This window comes from Fundulus heteroclitus, chromosome 1 (assembly GCF_011125445.2).
Source record: "Fundulus heteroclitus isolate FHET01 chromosome 1, MU-UCD_Fhet_4.1, whole genome shotgun sequence".
Taxonomy (NCBI): domain Eukaryota; kingdom Metazoa; phylum Chordata; class Actinopteri; order Cyprinodontiformes; family Fundulidae; genus Fundulus; species Fundulus heteroclitus.
Window position 1 is genome coordinate 38,975,819 of NC_046361.1, and position 20,127 is coordinate 38,995,945.

The window sequence follows — 20,127 nt, forward strand, 5'->3', positions numbered from 1 at the left end:
AGCCAGTTGAGGTGGCTCGGGCATCTGGTCAGGATGCCTCCTGAACGCCTCCCTGGTGAGGTGTTCCGGGCACGTCCCACCGGGAGGAGGCCCAGGGGAAGACCCAGGACACGCTGGAGGGACTATGTCTCCCGGCTGGCCTGGGAACGCCTTGGGATTCCTCCTGAGGAGCTGGCCCAAGTGGCCGGGGAGAGGGACGTCTGGGCCTCCCTACTGAAGCTGCTACCCCCGCGACCCGACCCCGGATAAGAGGAAGACGATGGATGGATGGATGGATGGATGGATGGATGGATGGATGGATGGATGGATGGATGGATTAAGCGTTTTACAGATCGTTTCTGACAGGAAAGGGGTAGGCACTAAAAGAGGAACAGAACGCTCATCTTGATAATAGTGATCCTCCCAGACCAGGAAGAGGAGGAGGGAACCTTAGTCTCAGTCAGAAGAGGGAAGTTAGCAGAAAATAGAAACTTCCAGGTCCTAGTTACGGCAATGCTCAAAGACTCAAATCCAGCAGGGCTGAATTTGAAAGGGATGTCACACTGCAAGAAAGACAGCAGTAACACATTAACAGGGATGCATTCACTGTGACGGACGTGTACGTTGGTAGCTAGTCGCTCCCTCACTGACTATGTGCTCCGGTCAGAGAACAGCTGCGACTTTAGGTGTTCTTACGGACTTTATTGCTGATCATGTAAGAGAATATATGAGTGTGTAGAGGTACGCGTGGTTTCTGCAAGATAAACATATACAGGAAGAATAATAATAATATTGTACATCTAGATTCCAGATATACATATACAAATTCTAACATATGCAGAATATTTGGTTTCAAGTAGAATCAAATATACATATCCAGTTACATTACCAATATATATTGTAATTATGTAACATTTCAGTAACAGTAATGTAACAAGGAAGAGGACCACCGCAAGTAGCAAGCAACAACAGGATAACACAGTTGAGAACTGGGCACCCAGGGTGTCACACCCAGCACACCGAATGTCCACAAGGTGGCATACAAAGACCACAAATGGTAGAAGCAGCTCCCCTCCCCGCACGGTCGAGAAACGACTATCTACCCGAACACACCGGCTCCACAAGCGCTCCGCACCACACTCGGAAGCCAGCCCACAATCCTGAACATCCCCAGAATAGCAGAAACGACGCTACAATTCAGAGCACTGCCAAACAGCTCCCAAACTGAACCACTCCCGCGACGGCAAACCAATAGATGAACGTCAGCTTCGTACTTCCTCGTCTGAACACACTGGAGCTCGCGGCAACTAAGGTTACACGGTTACCGAACTAATAGTGTGCAGTAAACACAAACTTATGAAGGAATTATGTACTTACATTGTCATCAACGCACACGTACACACAAAGGAATCAACATTTTAGTAAGGTGCTGAAGCAAAGCTGCAAGTGCCTGCTAGCGGAGCACACACTAAAGTCTGTTCATGAATGTGCGCAGGCGCGTGGTATGTTCCTAATAACGTCTCTGACGTCACGACGCAGCTTTCAGCAGGGAGTTTTCCACAGCCGCCCCCGGATTCGTGGAGCGAATACGTAAACCAGGAAAGTCTCTGCTGGATCGGCGCAGCTGGGTTCTCATTCATCAGGCATCTTCGGAAGTTCGACCAACTTGGCGACAGGACGGGTGTAGAGGTTACCCTTGATGTCTACCTCTGCAACTCGCACCTTACCGTCGTCGCTGGGGATGATACGGGTGATACGCCCAACGGGCCATAATGCTCTTGGGAGCTGTGAGTCAAGCACCATGACGACAGTACCCACTGCCAGATCTGGGGTAGTAGTTCTCCACTTCTGGCGTAGCTGTAGGCCAGGCAAGTAATTACGGATGAAGTGACTCCAGAAGAGGTCGGCAAGTACCTGACTATGCCGCCATCGACGTCGTCCTAGTAGATCGCTGGAGCCGTAAACTGCCTGAGGGAGTGAAGCATCTCGTCGTCCCATGAGGAGGAGATTGGGGGTAATCGGGTCAGGATCGGCCAAATCAGAAGATGCGTAGCCTAAGGGCTTAGAATTGAGGATGCCCTCAACTTCAATAATCACAGTCATTAGAGCTTCTTCTGACAGAACTTGATCCTTCAGGACTGTCTGGAGTGAAGCTTTGGCCGACTTAATCTCCCTCTCCCACACTCCTCCAAAGTGTGGAGCGAGAGGGGGATTGAATTGGAATAGGATGCACTGTTTGGCCAGCTGTTCTTTAAGCGATGGCTCGAGTGCGGCAAAGGATTGCTGGAGCTCTCTCTCACCACCACGGAAGTTAGTACCTCTGTCGCAGAGTATCTCATAGGGTTTGCCCCTACGTGCTATGAAGCGGCGGAGAGCCAGAAGAAAGGAGTCCGTGTCCATACTTGGCATCAGATCAAGATGAATACAGCGGGTTGTGAGACATTTGAACAAGATGCCCCAACGTTTCTCGTGCCTCCGTCCCAACTTGATAGTGTATGGGCCGAAACAGTCCACTCCAGTGGACCAAAATGGCGGCTTGTTAATACGAAGACGCCCAGCAGGTAGATCAGCCATCTTGGGGATCGTAGGCTTACTTCTCCATCTACGACACTCAACACAGTGTTGTTGGTGTTTCTTGATAGCTTGGCGGCCTCTGAGGACCCAGTATGACCTCCTAATCTCCGCGAAGACTCGCTCTGGACCAGCGTGTAGGAGACGATCATCGTAGTCCTTAACCAGGAGCTGAGTGATGGGGTGTTCTGGTGCTAGGACGACCGGGTGGATTGAGTCTTCGGGTAGATCATTAGCTTTGCGAAGGCGACCTCCCACTCTAATAAGACCAAGTATCTGGTCGTACTCTGGTGAGAGAGATCTGAGGCGACTACTAGGTCGGATTGGTCGGTCGTGTTGCAGAGCACTGAGTTCCTCAGGGAAGCTATCTGCTTGCACCCGCTTCAGGAGAGCTACTTCTGTCTCTATGCGATCTGAAGCGGGCATAGGAGCTACAGCCGCCCCGTGTTGAGACCGGTAAGTAGCATCTACTAGGTCAGACCAGGTCGTGTACTGCAGTGGATCAGGATAGGTGTCGGGGACTGTAACCTGACCACAGAACATGGACTTCCTGAGCTCTACTGTATCTTCTACTTTCTCCACCAAGTTCTCTGGCCACTGGCTGGGGGATTCGTACAGGAAAGCAGGACCATTGTTCCAGCGGGTAGGCTGAGCGAGCTGGTGTAGTGACTTCCCCCGAGTGATGTCATCAGCTGGGTTCTGGTCGGAGGGAACATACCTCCAGTCACTGGTGTTGGTGTGTTCTTGGATCTCCGCTATGCGAGTTCCAACAAAAACCTTGTATTGAGCTGAGTCAGACCGGATCCAACTGAGCACCGTTGTAGAGTCTGACCACATGACGGTGTGACCCATAGTCAGAGTGAGCTCGGAGTGCAGTAGTTTGGCGAGCTGTGCTCCGGTCAACGCAGCGCTGAGTTCCAGGCGAGGCATGGATAGTTGCTTCCGTGGTGCGACCCTGGATCGTGCCATAACGAATGACACATGTGAGTGTCCTTCTGCATCTTCCATACGGAGGTATGCAACGGATCCGTATGCCTTCTCTGACGCGTCACAGAAGACATGTAGAGACACATTAGACGGTTCGGCACTTGCGATAACAGGTATGTAGCAGGTGGCATGCTGACGTGCTGAAGATGAGAAAGTTCGATCTCCCAATTCTGCCACACTGAGAGGAGTTCCCCTGTGATGGGTTCATCCCACTGTTGATCATGTCTCCAGAGGGCTTGGATCAGGACCTTAGCACGAGTGGTAAACGGGATAATGTACCCTAGCGGGTCATACTGGGACGCTAGGACTCTGTACACATTTCTCAGTGTAGGCTCGGAGGTGACTGGTTGGCGGTACTTGTAGCCAAGTGTGTCTGATGGACAGTGCCACCGTAGACCTAAGGTTGATTCCTGAGGATCCGCTCTTTCTGCTGTTAGCCACAGCTCACAGCCTTCAGACCTTGCCTCCGACGGAAGGTGGGCGATTACTTCTGGTTGGTTGCTTGCCCACTGCCTCATGTCGAATCCACCAGCAGCGAGCACGGCTCTCATCTCGTCTATCAGCTGTCTGGCCTGTTGTAGGGTGCAGACGGACTGGAGGCAGTTATCCACGTAGAAGGCGTTGTTGACTGAGTTCAGGACCTCTTCATTGCCAGCACTATTGGTCTTGACATGCTGTTGTAGTGCATATATAGCACAACACGGACTGCAGGTAGTCCCGAAAGGTAGAACACGCCATTCGTAGATGTCTGGGCTACGCTCCTTCTCCATGTCACGCCACAGGAAGCGAAGGAGTGGTTGATCATCTGGAAGTAACCGAATCTGATGGAACATCCCACGGATGTCTCCGCTGATAGCTACTGGGTACTCCCTGAACCTGAGAAGTACACTGAGCAGCGAGGCTCCAAGGTTAGGTCCAGGAAGTAAGATGTCATTGAGAGCAGTCTGCTGGTACTTGAACGAACAATTGAACACCACTCTGGCCTTCCCGTTGTGGTGAACCATGTGGTGCGGGATGTACCAGGACTCTTCTGACTGACTTGCTTCATCACTGCTGATTTTGGCAACGTATCCAGCTCTCTCCAACCTGTGTATCTCTTCATTGTAAACCTTAGCCAGATCGGGATTGCCGGATATGCGTCGCTCTGTGGCTCGTAGCAGGGGCATCACTGCTAGTGGAGGTGCATGTAGCTTAGGGGCTGTTGGCTTACGAAGTAGAGGTGTAGCGTAGCGAGCTATACCGTCTACATTGACACGGACAGTTCGCCGTTCCAGTGTATTTGTGGTAATGTGGTCTTGTTTTCTTTAAGTTAATTGCATGTCTTTGACTTTTCTGATTTGGATTTGCTTGTTATTTCCTTTTGGTGTTGCATGTCTTTTTGATTGTGTTTTGATTTTGAAGTGATCACCCATACCTGGCGACGCCCACCGCGATCACAGGTGTTCTCTATTACCAAACTGCATGCAGATTCTGAGACGGGCAATAAAGAGAGCTGTGCAGCTGAAGCGGGAATCGGAGCCGGACAGATCAGGTGTGAGAACGGCAGGGCGACAATGCTGGCGGATTGATGGCTGCAGAGGTTCGTCCAACCGGTCGCTGTCAAGGAACAGACGACCGGGCGTTGGAGTATGAGTGGCCGGTTTGCCGTCGAGGTTCGCCGTGGTTGTGGAGGATTGATCAGCTGGTGACAAGCAAGGCTGGAGGACTGGCTGCTGCAGAGGTTCGTCCAACTGGTCGCTACCGAGGAACGGATGACCGGGCGTTGGAGTATAAGTGGCCGGATCGCCGCTGAAATTCGCCCGTGGCCGTGGAGGACCGGTCGGCGGGTGACGGGAGAGGCTGAGCACCGGAGGGGACCGTGGCCGGATCGCCGTCGAGATTCGCCATGGTTGTAGACGATCGACCAGCTGGTGACGGGAAGGACCAAGCTGAGGAGAGGATCACGCCCCCCCCCCCCCTTTCGGGGAAGCTAAGAGACAATTTGTCCTTTTTAACAGACTTTTTTTTATTGACTCTGCTGCTCCTTACTACCTTACTTTTTTACTGACTTCTTTTTTTCAAATAAATTATTGTTAACTCTTACGGCTCGTTTCGTTAAAACCCTGCCCACAGTCACTGCAGTTCCTATTTATTAAATTCACCACTCAGGTGCCACAGATTCTGGCGTTGTTGACAGGATACAGGATGCAGTAGGATTGTGAGCAGTGTTTTAATAGATTAACAAAAAAAAAAAAAAAAGACGGAAACTTTTATTGGTGGTTTAAAAAAAAAAAAAGCAAACATATTTTTCTTTTAAAAATGATGGTGCCTATTCATCCTGGTGCCCCATGAATCCCTAAATTTATATAGTAAAAGATTTTGATGGTGCTATAATTCAGGTGATAAGGCGGTTCGTGCCCCTGGACTCTGATGCAACCTGCAGTGCTGATTAAGAGGAGGCTCTTCTATTGGAAGAAAGATTACAGTCCAATATGGCCTCAAATGACATGTGCTGCGGTATGGAACTCTAATGCTGATCGGTCTCACCAGCAGAGCGACGTGTGGAAACAGGAGCTGAAGGAGGAACTCCTTGAGGAGCCCAGGGACGAGAGGTAAAGGTTCCAGCAAAAAGTGAGGGTGATCGAGGGTCGCGCTCAAGCAGGACCAGCAGGGAGAGACTACTGCGCCCTGGAGGAGGCCCTGGAGGAGGCCCTGGAGGAGGCCCTGGAGGAGGCCCTGGAGGAGGCCCTGGAGGAGCTCAACACTGTTTCAGTGGGCTGCACCCTGGCTGTTGTCAGAAATGGTAGGCTCCCTGTCCACCCGAAGGATTTGAACAACTTTCCAATTACCCTTGGGCCGTACCAAGAGATTGGCCGCCTCTACTAAGTCGACGACGTGGATGTCCACGGGGGTCGAGATGTCGACCTAGCTGTTTACGACAGTGGTGTGGTACAAGTCGGGCTTGTAGGATGGGGGTTCCCTAGGGGAGAGCCAAGGCTTCAGCCTGCAGAGGCTAGTGGAACAACCAGGTTTAATACCTGGAAGTCGGTAAGCTGGCCACCCTAGTGTGAAAATTGGAGAAAGTGTTTTTCTAAACATGATGATCTTGGTCGGACGGATGCCGTCAAGCACACCATTCCAATGGGAGATGCATGCCCTCCGAAGGAGAGACTCAGCCACCACTCATGTATAAAGAAATTAGGTCAGTGCTAGCAGACATGTTGGGGACACAGGTCTGGTTTATCATGTTAGGCCAGAGAAGGGTGGGAAGGAACAAACCTTGCACAGAAAAGCTCCTTCCACTGACACGTTGGGAGAATAATCTCCCGTTGAAACGTATGAACTGCCTGTAATGCTCTACCCTGTTAACGAAGAACAAGTACTGTGCCATTCTACACGTGCTACAAGAGGTCAATTCCCTTCTCGCTATAGAGACTAAATGTCGGCCGGGACTGGCCTTGTTAAAGTGTAGGGGGGTGTGGTAATGTGGTCTTGTTTTCTTTAAGTTAATTGCATGTCTTTGACTTTTCTGATTTGGATTTGCTTGTTATTTCCTTTTGGTGTTGCATGTCTTTTTGATTGTGTTTTGATTTTGAAGTGATCACCCATACCTGGCGACGCCCACCGCGATCACAGGTGTTCTCTATTACCAAACTGCATGCAGATTCTGAGACGGGCAATAAAGAGAGCTGTGCAGCTGAAGCGGGAATCGGAGCCGGACAGATCAGGTGTGAGAACGGCAGGGCGACAATGCTGGCGGATTGATGGCTGCAGAGGTTCGTCCAACCGGTCGCTGTCAAGGAACAGACGACCGGGCGTTGGAGTATGAGTGGCCGGTTTGCCGTCGAGGTTCGCCGTGGTCGTGGAGGATTGATCAGCTGGTGACAAGCAAGGCTGGAGGACTGGCTGCTGCAGAGGTTCGTCCAACTGGTCGCTACCGAGGAACGGATGACCGGGCGTTGGAGTATAAGTGGCCGGATCGCCGCTGAAATTCGCCCGTGGCCGTGGAGGACCGGTCGGCGGGTGACGGGAGAGGCTGAGCACCGGAGGGGACCGTGGCCGGATCGCCGTCGAGATTCGCCATGGTTGTAGACGATCGACCAGCTGGTGACGGGAAGGACCAAGCTGAGGAGAGGATCACGCCCCCCCCCCCCCTTTCGGGGAAGCTAAGAGACAATTTGTCCTTTTTAACAGACTTTTTTTTATTGACTCTGCTGCTCCTTACTACCTTACTTTTTTACTGACTTCTTTTTTTCAAATAAATTATTGTTAACTCTTACGGCTCGTTTCGTTAAAACCCTGCCCACAGTCACTGCAGTTCCTATTTATTAAATTCACCACTCAGGTGCCACATATTGACAGCCAGCTGATCTTGCTTGGAGCGTGTTGCTTCTTTCTCAGAACGATACGGCAGGGTGTCGACTTGCCAGAGCCTCTCAACGTGCTGATGTAGATCTTGATTAGGATACTGGAATGCTGCTTGGAGACATGACGTCTCTGTGGAGGGGGCTTGCAGGAAGTTAGTCGGTCCTTGTATGGCCCATCCTAACAGAGTGCACACAGCTACTGGACTACCTTGATTTCCTCTCAGTATCGGACGCACAGGAGTGATCAGATGTGGGTGATCGGAGCCGATGAGGAGTAAAGGCTGAACTAAGCTGAAGCTTCGCACTGGAACTCCACGGAGATAGTTAAACCTCCTCTTGAGCATCTCTGCGGGGCAGGATTGTTCTGCAAGACTGAGCTCATCTGCAGTGAAGGCATGACTGATGGCGTATTTTGCTCGAGTGTTGTTAGAGCTGCATACCTCGAATGACACTGACGCTCCGTTAAGTTTCACTACGTCTTGTCTGATAGTGCGAAGCGATAGAACCTCATTCTCCCTCTGCAGGCCAAGATACTTGGCAGCGGCCGGAAGGAGAATGGTTCTTTCAGAGCCGTCGTCTAGTATGGCGTAAGTGTCCAGCATCTTGCCTCCGTTGTGCAATTGGATAGGAACGACCTTAACCATGACACGGCTAGAATGACTGGACTGGCTGACGTACACCATGCTGGAAGATGTAGCAACTGTAGAGGGACTCTGGCAGACTTTGGTGGCCACTTCGTGCAGGACAAGAAGGTGTTGCTCATTGCAGGTGGAGCATGGCTTCTTTAGGGTGCAGCTCTCCGGCTTGTGTCCACGGCCACATCGCCAGCATTTACTCTTCTCTTTAATCCAAGTACCTTTCTCAGCTGTGCTGAGCTTGGAGAACTCTGTACAGGCGCTGAGATAGTGTTCTTGGTTGGAGCAGTAAGGGCAATAGGGCTTAAAGCGCTCTCGCTTCTTGGATGCTTGGCCGTGTTTAGAACTGGCTGGAAAGGTAGCAGAACCGTGTGGTGGCTCTGAGTTCTCAGGCTGGTTAGTCACGTAGATCGTAGCAGACTTAAGTGATTGGGTCTTGATGTTCTTGTGCCTGCGCTCGGGCTGAGTGACTTCAGGTGTGGATGCTTCTGTAGCACGTCTTGCCACCTGAATAGCTTGTGCCTTGATTTCCAACCAGTCGGCAAAATCAGGGAGTGTATATGTCCGGTCAGTGCCACTGCGGATGATCCCTTTAGCTATACAGTACTCTGCGAAGCGGTCTCTGTAAGTGGCGGGCAGCTTGCTCAGCAGTGTGTCCACATGAGAGCCACATCTCAGCTCAGCTCGAGAGGAACCATCGTTAGTACTTAGCAGGCCCACTAAGGTGCTGACAGCGTATGAGAAGTCCTCAAAGGCCTGTGCGTCACCTGGCTTGATAGGGGGAGAGTTCAGGATAGCCTTCAGCTCTCCTTGGACAAGCTGGCGCGGCTGACCGTAGCGCTGTTCAAGGGCGTGCATAGTACTGGTGTATGGCGTTCGGTCGTTGACATACCTCTTTGCCACCTGATAGGCGTTTGGTAGTTTGAGGAGGTCGAGGAGCACTTGGTACTTGTAGTCCTCGGTTAGGTGCTTGTGTGGACCTAGCACACTGTCCAGTCCCTTCTTCATCATTATGAAGTCACTCTCCTTGCCAGAGCTAAATGGGATAAGCTTGGGCTTTGGAATGCCGTAAGAAGAGGCAATGGCCATCTCCAAAATACCAGGAGCTGTAGGTTCCGATGGTAGGACGGTTTGCCTGTTAGGCGTTGGCATTGTAGTCATTTGTGTAGCTGGCAGGAGTGATGGGTAATGTTGAACTGCGGGTACGTAGGCAGAGTGCTGAGGGTAGGACTGATGTATGAAAGGAGGATGAGGGAAAGAGTTACTCTGTTGGAGAGGAAGTGGATGGTTAGCAGTCTGTGTTGGCAAAACCTGTGACATAATGGGCTGTGGCACAGACTGTAACGGTTGTACATTCTGTCTATTTGGGGTATGGGGTACGGAGATAGGATTGGAAATCCATCCGTCATCAGCCAGTAGTTGTGCCGATGCCTGATGAACTGGCTGGCTAAGCATGGCTTGGTCTTGTGTACCTGGCTCCCCAGTCTGCAGTTGAAGGTTGGACTGTAGTAATGGGGAGTTGTGCTGTGACATTGGCTGCTGTATGGGTTCTTCTTTAGCGACAGCAGTGTAGCGAGTAGGGCTGTGCACTGGTGTTGACCAATGGTCGCTAGTAGGACTGTCCAGGATTAGCCTTGGTACGCTAGTGAACTGTGGAGGATATGGTGGCTGGTACACTGGAGCACTTCGTGGGTAGGACAGTCGTTTAACATTGTCCATTGCGATCTGCAACTCCTGTAGTTGTTTGGTTAGGTCGTTGTGACGTGCTTCCATACGATGCCATTGCTCCTCTTTGCTTGCACTTTGCGTAGTTAAAACAGGCGTGATGAAGTCGGCAGACGCTAGCTGGCTAGCTGGTTGACTCACGGTAGGCTGATGGAGATGTTGATCAAAGGGGGGCAGCTGTTTGGCTGGGAAACCGAGTTCGTAGTCCCCAAGATGCCGTGGGAGCTGTCTCCTTCTCTGAGGACGGGCTTGGATGTTGTCCTCTCCGTATTCACCTGGGAAGGTCGCCATAGCGCAGTGGGCGGAGCTTATCCGGCTCGAAGGACCACTTGTGACGGACGTGTACGTTGGTAGCTAGTCGCTCCCTCACTGACTATGTGCTCCGGTCAGAGAACAGCTGCGACTTTAGGTGTTCTTACGGACTTTATTGCTGATCATGTAAGAGAATATATGAGTGTGTAGAGGTACGCGTGGTTTCTGCAAGATAAACATATACAGGAAGAATAATAATAATATTGTACATCTAGATTCCAGATATACATATACAAATTCTAACATATGCAGAATATTTGGTTTCAAGTAGAATCAAATATACATATCCAGTTACATTACCAATATATATTGTAATTATGTAACATTTCAGTAACAGTAATGTAACAAGGAAGAGGACCACCGCAAGTAGCAAGCAACAACAGGATAACACAGTTGAGAACTGGGCACCCAGGGTGTCAACACAGAACACATGAATGCAGCACACCGAATGTCCACAAGGTGGCATACAAAGACCACAAATGGTAGAAGCAGCTCCCCTCCCCGCACGGTCGAGAAACGACTATCTACCCGAACACACCGGCTCCACAAGCGCTCCGCACCACACTCGGAAGCCAGCCCACAATCCTGAACATCCCCAGAATAGCAGAAACGACGCTACAATTCAGAGCACTGCCAAACAGCTCCCAAACTGAACCACTCCCGCGACGGCAAACCAATAGATGAACGTCAGCTTCGTACTTCCTCGTCTGAACACACTGGAGCTCGCGGCAACTAAGGTTACACGGTTACCGAACTAATAGTGTGCAGTAAACACAAACTTATGAAGGAATTATGTACTTACATTGTCATCAACGCACACGTACACACAAAGGAATCAACATTTTAGTAAGGTGCTGAAGCAAAGCTGCAAGTGCCTGCTAGCGGAGCACACACTAAAGTCTGTTCATGAATGTGCGCAGGCGCGTGGTATGTTCCTAATAACGTCTCTGACGTCACGACGCAGCTTTCAGCAGGGAGTTTTCCACATTCACGCTTAGCAATGTTGAGAGAGAATGAGCCAAACTGGTGAAAGAGTGAAAGAATTGCTGGATAAGCATGAACTGGATCCGAGAGGTACAATAATAAGTCATCTGCATACGATGATAACTTAAATCAGCCAAAACAAAAAGTAAAATCTCAGATGCAGATCTAAAAGAATCAGGAAGCCAGTGGAAGGGATGTAAAATCCAGGTAATTTGTTGATGTCTCGTCCCCGTTAGCAGACGAGCAGCTGAATTTTAAACCAGCTAATGACAGCAAATAAGAGATCGGTTCAATGAGGGATTGCTGCAAAGCCATCAACAATGCAGACGACTGTCCACTGTGGCTCTACGCTCTTTCAGGAGGAGTGAATGCTGCTTGGAGAGACTTGATGCAACCTGCTGGGTTTCCTTAGAGAGGAACTCTGACCCAATCTGTATAATCTTATCCAGTCTGTTTGGAAATATACTGAACCCTCTAATGGATGTAGAAGCTGCTTTAGGCAAAATGCACAATTCCTTCTCAGTATGAGGAATTGCTGCAAAGATAACGACTCTGTGCAACTGGCTGGGTTTTCTCACAAAGATAACATTTGACCAACTATGATTATAAACTGAACAATATTACGTTTAGGTCGGACTGGACTCTGTTCCATTGAATGTAACTCAGCTCTATGATTGTACCGGGATTAATCAGATATCTTGCATATTCTTGTATAATTGGAAATGAACTGGATGTCTCTGTCTTGTAAAGTGCCTTTAGGTTCCATGTTTTGTGAATTGTCTCTCTCTATAAATAAACTGAATTTAATCGAGCTAAATAAATGTAATGAACGGTACCAGAAAGAGGCAGTACGAGTTAAAGAGGCGATTAGACGGCGGCTGAATGGAGGAGTGTCAACAGGGCAGCAGATTATTTGCAGAGCTACAGATTTCCTGGCTGCTTTGATGGCCCTCCCGCCTGTCTGTCTGTCTCTCCACTTGTCTCTGTGTGTTTCTGTCTGTGTGCACATATGAACCTAAGATGCTGTAAGTTTCAGTGAGTTGACCAAGTAGAAATGTGCCTCTGGGCATATCAGCATGGTGCAGGATCAAACTTTGTCACATTTACTGCTGAGAGAGGGTGACAGTGTATGTATCTGCGTTGGTGCACAAACTGCCTGGTTATTTTTACTCCCCCCCGTTTAAAATCTGCTTGCAGAGGCAGAAGTGCAGGATGTTCATGTCATCTCACTTCCCCTCAGAGTTTTACCTCTCCTCTTCTGCTCGTCTCTCCTACTGCTCTACACTCCTTTCACATGATGCCCAGATCCTTCTGTCACATAGTTATGTGTCATGATGGTGGAGATGACCCAAGCATAGACAAGGCTCACATGGAGGAGGATGAAGTGATGCTGAAAACTTTATTTTAAACCAGGGATGCACGTTATATCGGCATTAACATCGGCGTCGGCCATTGTTGTTGAGTTTTTAACATGTGGTGTCGGCCTGATGAGTCTAACTGAGCCGATATTAACGATGCGTTTTCCCATCTTGCTGCTGTGTATGTGTGTTTCTGGAGGGGAGGGGGTTGGCCATGTGGTATTTGTTCAACCAGGTGATAGTGATGCAGTGCAGGATTGGGGGGGGGGGGGTAGCAGAGAAAGGGTTGTTTCTACACAGTAACATAAGGGTAGGAATGTATTCATCATATAAATAATTAGCAGTTATTGGCCATAATAGTGGTACACTGCAAAAACGGATCCAAAAATAAGTAAAATGTTCTTAAAATTAGAGTATTTGTCCTTGATTTGAGCAAGTAAATACGATTATCTGCCAATGCAACGAGTATTTTGACCCCTAAAATAAGATAATTAGGCATCCTGCGCTTGAAACAAGATGATTGAGATGAATTGTTCCTATTTTAAGTGCAAAAATCATATTCCATTGGCAAATCATCTTATTTACCTGCACAAATCAAAGACAAACACTCTAATTTTAAGAACATTTTACTTATTTCTAGTTCTGTTTTTGCAGTGTGTTGATATCAGATTGTGTCATTCCCATTTTAAACTAAGCAGTAAATTCTTCTCAGGTAAAAAAACAAATAATGAGACAAAAACTTACTTGGATGCTGTAGTTCTCAAATAGTAGGGGTGCAAGAATAGCCTTGCTTTTTCCTTTTTCCCAGACTGTTTGGTGTGAACCTGCAGTCAGAATAGCATTGATTCTCAGTAATCCTCAGAGCAACGTGTAGGATGCGCTCCTTTCACTCCACTATGGGTTAAATTAGATTTATTCAGGTGGATCAACGGAAACCGGTAGTAGTTCGGCCGACATCAGAAGTCACCTTTCCGCTATTAAAAGACTAGAAATCTAACTACATCCACGAGATTACGTCTTCCTTACATTTCAATACATTGCTCAACTTGATGAGTTGATTTTAAACATTGTAAACGTCCTGGAAACATGTTCCTTTTGCAACATTCTGTGGTTTCATGGTTATTTATGGGGTAAAAGCGGTTCCATAATAAACTTGTACATAAAAGGATAGTTGTGTCCATATTAGTCAGAAGTTGTGCATAAAAAACATTTGTAAACTCATAATAATTTAAATCGCATTAAAAAGATACAACATACAGTTTAAATAGTTACAACTTCAATAACTAATAAATACAAATTTCAAGTTTAAATTTGTGCTTTACTCTTTATGAACACAAACAGCAGCGGCTGCTTGAGAATACGGATTTTTTCTTTGAGAATACGAATTCACAACAGTGGTCTGACGTCACGGTTTCCAAGGCTGGTTAATGGAGCACAGAGTGCGAAGATAGGAGCCGCGCATGCGCTCTTCAGACTGACCGTCTCTGAATGCACCGCGGCTGCAGCTTCATTCCAGACAGCGCAGAGCTCACAGTGGTAAGTTAAACACTCCCTTTTCTGCTGCTGTTGTTCAAAAGTACGTTTTCAGGTAGTTTGCAGCGAGAACATTATACTTTTAAGCTTCCCTTCGTGGCCTGTTTACAGAGTTAGTGCGTAATTTAAAAAAAAGAGTGATTTATTTGTTTTGTGTTTATCAGGCTGACGCGTGTTGCTTTATTAACTCAATAATTGCTGGAATAAATTGTAAATGTCTCCAAAGAATGACAGCAGCATATAAAATGGAGCTGGACCATAATTTAATAACAATATATATCAGTCGAAAGACGTGTGGCACAATAAGGGGAAAAAGGGTCGATAAAAGTTGGTTATAGAGACAGTTTTCCTTCCTTCCTCTTAGCCTATATTAGTTGATGCTGCAGTCACTGCTTCCTCTCGACCAATCGTAATCGCGGACCCAGGCACGCCGTCACAAAGCCCCGCCCTCTCAAACCACAACACAGAGCACGTGAATATGTCGCAGCAAGGAGTGGCGGAGGAAATTGTCCCAAAACGGGGTTTTACTTGTTCGCCAGCCTGACTGAAATAAACCACAGTGAACTGTAACATTTGCAAGGAACCGGTAAAAACAAAGTCTGGTAACGCAACCAACTTGTTTCATCACGTAAGCCGCTCACTACCTCAGCAGCGCGAGCTGTGTCAGCCCCGCGCGGCTCTGCGTCATCTTCTTAGGAATCTTCTGGAAGTTCTTCCAAAACAAAGCAGGTATAGCAGCTACTGGGCTCCGTTCTTTGTGATAAAATGACAAAGCGTGCTGGCGGCGTAAGGACATCACACATGCAGTAACGTGCTTCATAGTGAGGGGATATGCTGCTGCTGTTTTCTGCAGCTGAAAAACCTGGCTTCAGAGAATCACTCGCCACTCATGATCCATGATATAAAGTTCCGGGCTGCAAGTTTTTCTCTAACAGCGCCGGTCACTTTAGTTTATTCTTTGTCAGTATTTAATAACATCACCCAGGTCTCTTAAGTTAAGTCATTTTTCATAAAAAAAAAACAAATCAGTTATAATTAAAAATGTTGGTTAAATAAGAATTAAATTGGGATTGAGTGTTTGTGTGTGATATATTAAAAGTAAGTCATTTAGCAATATTATAAGAGCCAGGTTTTAAATCTTTTTGATAATTATCTATCGATCAATATGCATTTTTTAAATCAATATGCTTTTTTCTATATTGTCCAGCCCTAATATAAAATCTATAAATAAATAAATTCTTTAAATGTTTTTCCTAAGTGAGTTCCCTCTGAGTGAGGACACGAAAAATTGAGAAGAGAAAGTGGGAAAGAAAACAATATTAACAATATATGAAAAAAAAAAAACAGATATTTATTTTAGACAAATGTTTTAACTTTGGAACAGAATGAAGGTGTAACATATTCAACAAATTAACAGTTACTAACGTGGTTTAAAACAAATAAATAACTTCTATTAACATCTTATACAAATAGACAACACCTACAAACATACAATTAAAAAAAGTTGGAATGGAAATTAATTCACTGATTATTTTATGTATTGTTACAGGTGGTGAAAAAAATGAAATGAAGCAGCATGTGGACATGACTAAAACTGATCTACATAAGGTCAGGTGTAGTCATGTTCACTTAAACATGCAGCCAGCTGGAGCAGCTTCCTGTCTTCAACCGCGGGATGGCGTCCTCCTCTGGGTCGACCTCCTCATCTAGCTGATCACCTGCTGCTATACTAATATTGTGAAGGATGCAGCAGGCGCCGATTACTTTGTGGGCAAACGTCGGGCAGACCTCCAGCACCCTTAAGAAGATGAAACGCTTCAGATCACCAAAGGCGCGCTCAACGATGTTTATCAGCCTTGGCGTGGTGTCTGTTGTAGCGTGCCTCCACTAGACCTGTACCAAATAAAAAATTAACTTGTAATTTAGGTAATATGCTGATATGTCTTAATCTTCTATCCAATTAATATAATCTATGTATCAATTGTGTGTCATTGTTGGCTCTATTTAAGGACAAGAAGGTAAGAGATCTTACTGGCAAGCTGTTTTCCTATAGGATGCACCGCAGGCCAGCCAGTAGAGGGTCACCAGCACCTCTATCTCCTGTGGCCATCCATGGACCTTCTGGATGGACAGCAGCTGAAGGAGGAGGACGATGGTGGCCCTTCTTAGCCTGAAGGCTGGTTTCAGGTCCCCTTCATTAAAAAATATTTGGAGGATTGGCACAGAAGTGTTTATCCTCACATATTTTGTTTCTGTTTCTTCCTGTAAATAAAAAATGCCAAATTTTACCATAATTGTTTTTTTCAATTCTCACCTTTTCACACCATAAAACTATATGAGGTTAACGTGCAGATTATTATAGTTCTCAAGAAAGAAAGGGTCAAATGTATAGTAGTAAATGTAACAAATGGCTTCCCTTCTCTGGTATTTCTACCATTTCACTGAAAGAATGAACTGAACTAACTGCACATAATTTATAGATTAATCGCTGTAAAGGTGGACAGACAGAAATAACTTTTCCTTAATGAACAATGCTGTGAAGGTTAGACAAAGTAGCTTAACTCTACTCCCTTTACTGTTACTAATATATAAAAATTGTGTTTTCATTTTAATTATTTACAGATAAATAGTCACAATTTCAACGTGATCACATGTTTAATACCATCCTCAATGTTGTTTTTTTAAAGATAAAAGTAGGAAATAGGCTGTCAGTCTTAAAAAACCTACCAGTTGACACAGACGCTCAACGTCGGACTTTTATTAAAATTACGCACTAACTCTGTAAACAGGCCACATAGGGAAGCTTAAAAGTATAATGTTCTCGCTTCAAACTACCTGAAAACGTACTTTTGAACAACAGCAGCAGCAGAAAAGGGAGTGTTTAACTTACCACTGTGATCGCTGCGCTGTCTGGAATGAAGCTGCAGCCGCGGTGCATTCAGAGACGGTCAGTCTGAAGAGCGCATGCGCGGCTCCTATCTTCGCACTCTGTGCTCCATTAACCTAACCTGACAACAGCCAGCTGCATGTATCGCTCCGCCTAGCTCCACTCACATACATCTGGGACACGGCTCATTCAAAGTGATTTCCCCAACCAAATTTTTGGTCTGGCCAATCAGGACGCAGGGCGGGTGTTTCATGGATGTGACGTAGTGGAGAAGCCACCGTGAGATTCCAACAACAATGGCGGCTCGCATCGAGGAAGCAAGCATTAACATTGATGCTGCTATTTCTTCCGTGTTGTCCAATCTATCTGATATTGTTTCATTAAAAGAACATCAGAGAACGACTCTGAAGGCTTTTGTTGGTGGAAACCATGTTTTCGCCCTTCTCCCGACCGGATTTGGCAAGTTTTGTTTTCCGGGGCGCGTCCGCGTCCGCGCCCCGGAGCGGTTAGCGGTTAGCGCTAACCATATTGGGAGGCCTATTAGTCCTCAACGCGGTCGGCCCGGGATCGACTCCGACCCGCGGCGCTTTGCCGCCTGTCTTCCCCCCTCTTCCTGTCAGCTCACTGTCAATAAAACGCTTGCCACTACAGTGTTTCCCGCAGGAATTTGCTTATGCGAGGCGGACCGACTCGCGGATGGGGGGGGGGGTGGATGACTTTTTTTCCGCGGACCGGCTCGCGGAGCGGAGGGGGGGGGTGGACGACACGTTTTCCGCGGCCGCCTCGCTAAGATAGCGCTGCGGGTATGGCAAGCCGTTTTAACATAAATTCGGTTTCGTCTGACTATCCGTAATTACATTCCAGATATCTTAAAATGCATTTTGACTAGACAAAACTACATTTTGACTATCCGGAATGGTAATTTAAGATATCTTTATTTACATTCTGACTAGGAAGAATAATAATTCAAGATATCTTCAATTACATTTTGACTAGTCAAAATTCCTTTCAAGATATCTCAAATTACGTCACCGGATTCGTCATTGAAAGCGTCACACATCCGTAGATGTAATTTAAGATATCTCGAACGTAATTATGACTAGTCAGAATTACAATTTAAGATATCTGAAATAAGACATTGCGTGTAAGCCCCTTATTGGCTGTAAGCTGCCCAAAGCTGCCTGAACATTCAATGGCGCTGGCTGTTTTCGACAAAATTGTAAGAAAATGCCACAATATAGAAAGAGCTTTTTCAGTATGGGATATGCAGAGAGGGCGAAAATAGGATACTTGAAGAATGCTTAAGAAATTTGCAAAGAATTTCGGATTTACTTGCTGCCGACGCACACAATGCACTGAAAAACGGCTAGCTGAAAGCGCTACTGTCGACTCATGTCCAAGCTGGAAATAAGGAATATTCCTCAGCCCGGACCAGTTCTGTTAATAACCAGATGCAGTTTTTATACTGTGGTAAAGCATCTGCCTCTTGGGAATTATGGTAAAGCCAGCTAGCTCTTGATTTTCACATGCGAGACGGCACAAAGCATTACAGCACCCTCCTTTAGCTTCTCTGAAAACAAAAGCGCACGCCTCCGGTTCCTGTGTGATGACATATGGCAAGCCGTTTCGTAATTCAAGATATCAGTAACGTCATTTTGACTAGTCAGAATGTCAATTTAAGATATCTTAAATGGAAAAGCTGAATAATTCAAGATATCTCTAATTCATTTAGAGATATCTTAAAGGAATTTTGACTAGTCAAAATTACAATTCAAGATATCTTAAAAGGAATTTTGACTAGTCAAAATTACAATTCAAGATATCTTAAATTTATTTTTTACTAGTCAAAACTGCATTTCGCCTATCCAAAAATAAATTTAAGATATCTTGAATTATGGTGGCATTTGAGATATCTTTAATTAGAATTATGACTAGTCAAAACTCAATTTAAGATATCTTGAATTGTAATTTTGACTAGTCGTAATTTAATTGTAGATATCTGAAATGGGTATTTCAGATAGTCAGTAATTCATTCGAGATATCTTGAATTGACGTCTCCATACAACTCAATGGAAAATCTGATGTCATTTCGACTAGTCAGAATGTAATTAGAGATATCTCGAATAGGTATTTTGACTAGTCAAAATACAATTAGAGATATCTTAAATTGCTAAAACGTCTAGTCATAAAACAATTTGAGATATCTCGAACGTAAGGGCGGTAAAACCGAATTTATGTTAAAACGGCTTGCCATACTGCGGGAAACCCTGCACTAGAGCCGCAAACACATAAAAAAAAAAAAAAAAAAAAGTTTTTTTTTTTCCGGCGTCGGTCTCATCAGCGTCACGGGTTAGCTTCGGTTTGACTGGTTGAAATAGCACGTCGATAAAGATGACAGACAAGTGGCTTATCCAATCATATGCAAGGAGTTTTGATAAGGCCCAGCCTTCAGTAAAGGCAATGCCTATGGCGGTGTCCCAGATGTATGTGAGTGGAGCTAGGCGGAGCGATACATACAGCTGGCTGTTGTCAGGTTACCATTAACCAGCCTTGGAAACCGTGACGTCAGACCACTGTTGTGAATTCGTATTCTCAAAGAAAAAATCCGTATTCTCAAGCAGCCGCTGCTGTTTGTGTTCATAAAGAGTAAAGCACAAATTTAAACTTGAAATTTGTATTTATTAGTTATTGAAGTTGTAACTATTTAAACTGTATGTTGTATCTTTTGAATGTGATTTAAATTATTATGAGTTTACAAATGTTTGTTATGCACAACTTCTGACTGATATGGACACAACTATCCTTTTATG

General features: G+C 46.3%; 1 protein-coding gene across 1 annotated transcript in view; it reads left to right on the top strand.

The window, feature by feature from the left end:
* Window positions 1-20,127, top strand: part of xkr7 (XK, Kell blood group complex subunit-related family, member 7) — a 62,633-nt gene that overhangs the window by 32,706 nt on the left and 9,800 nt on the right. The gene's annotated exons all lie outside the window — the stretch shown is intronic.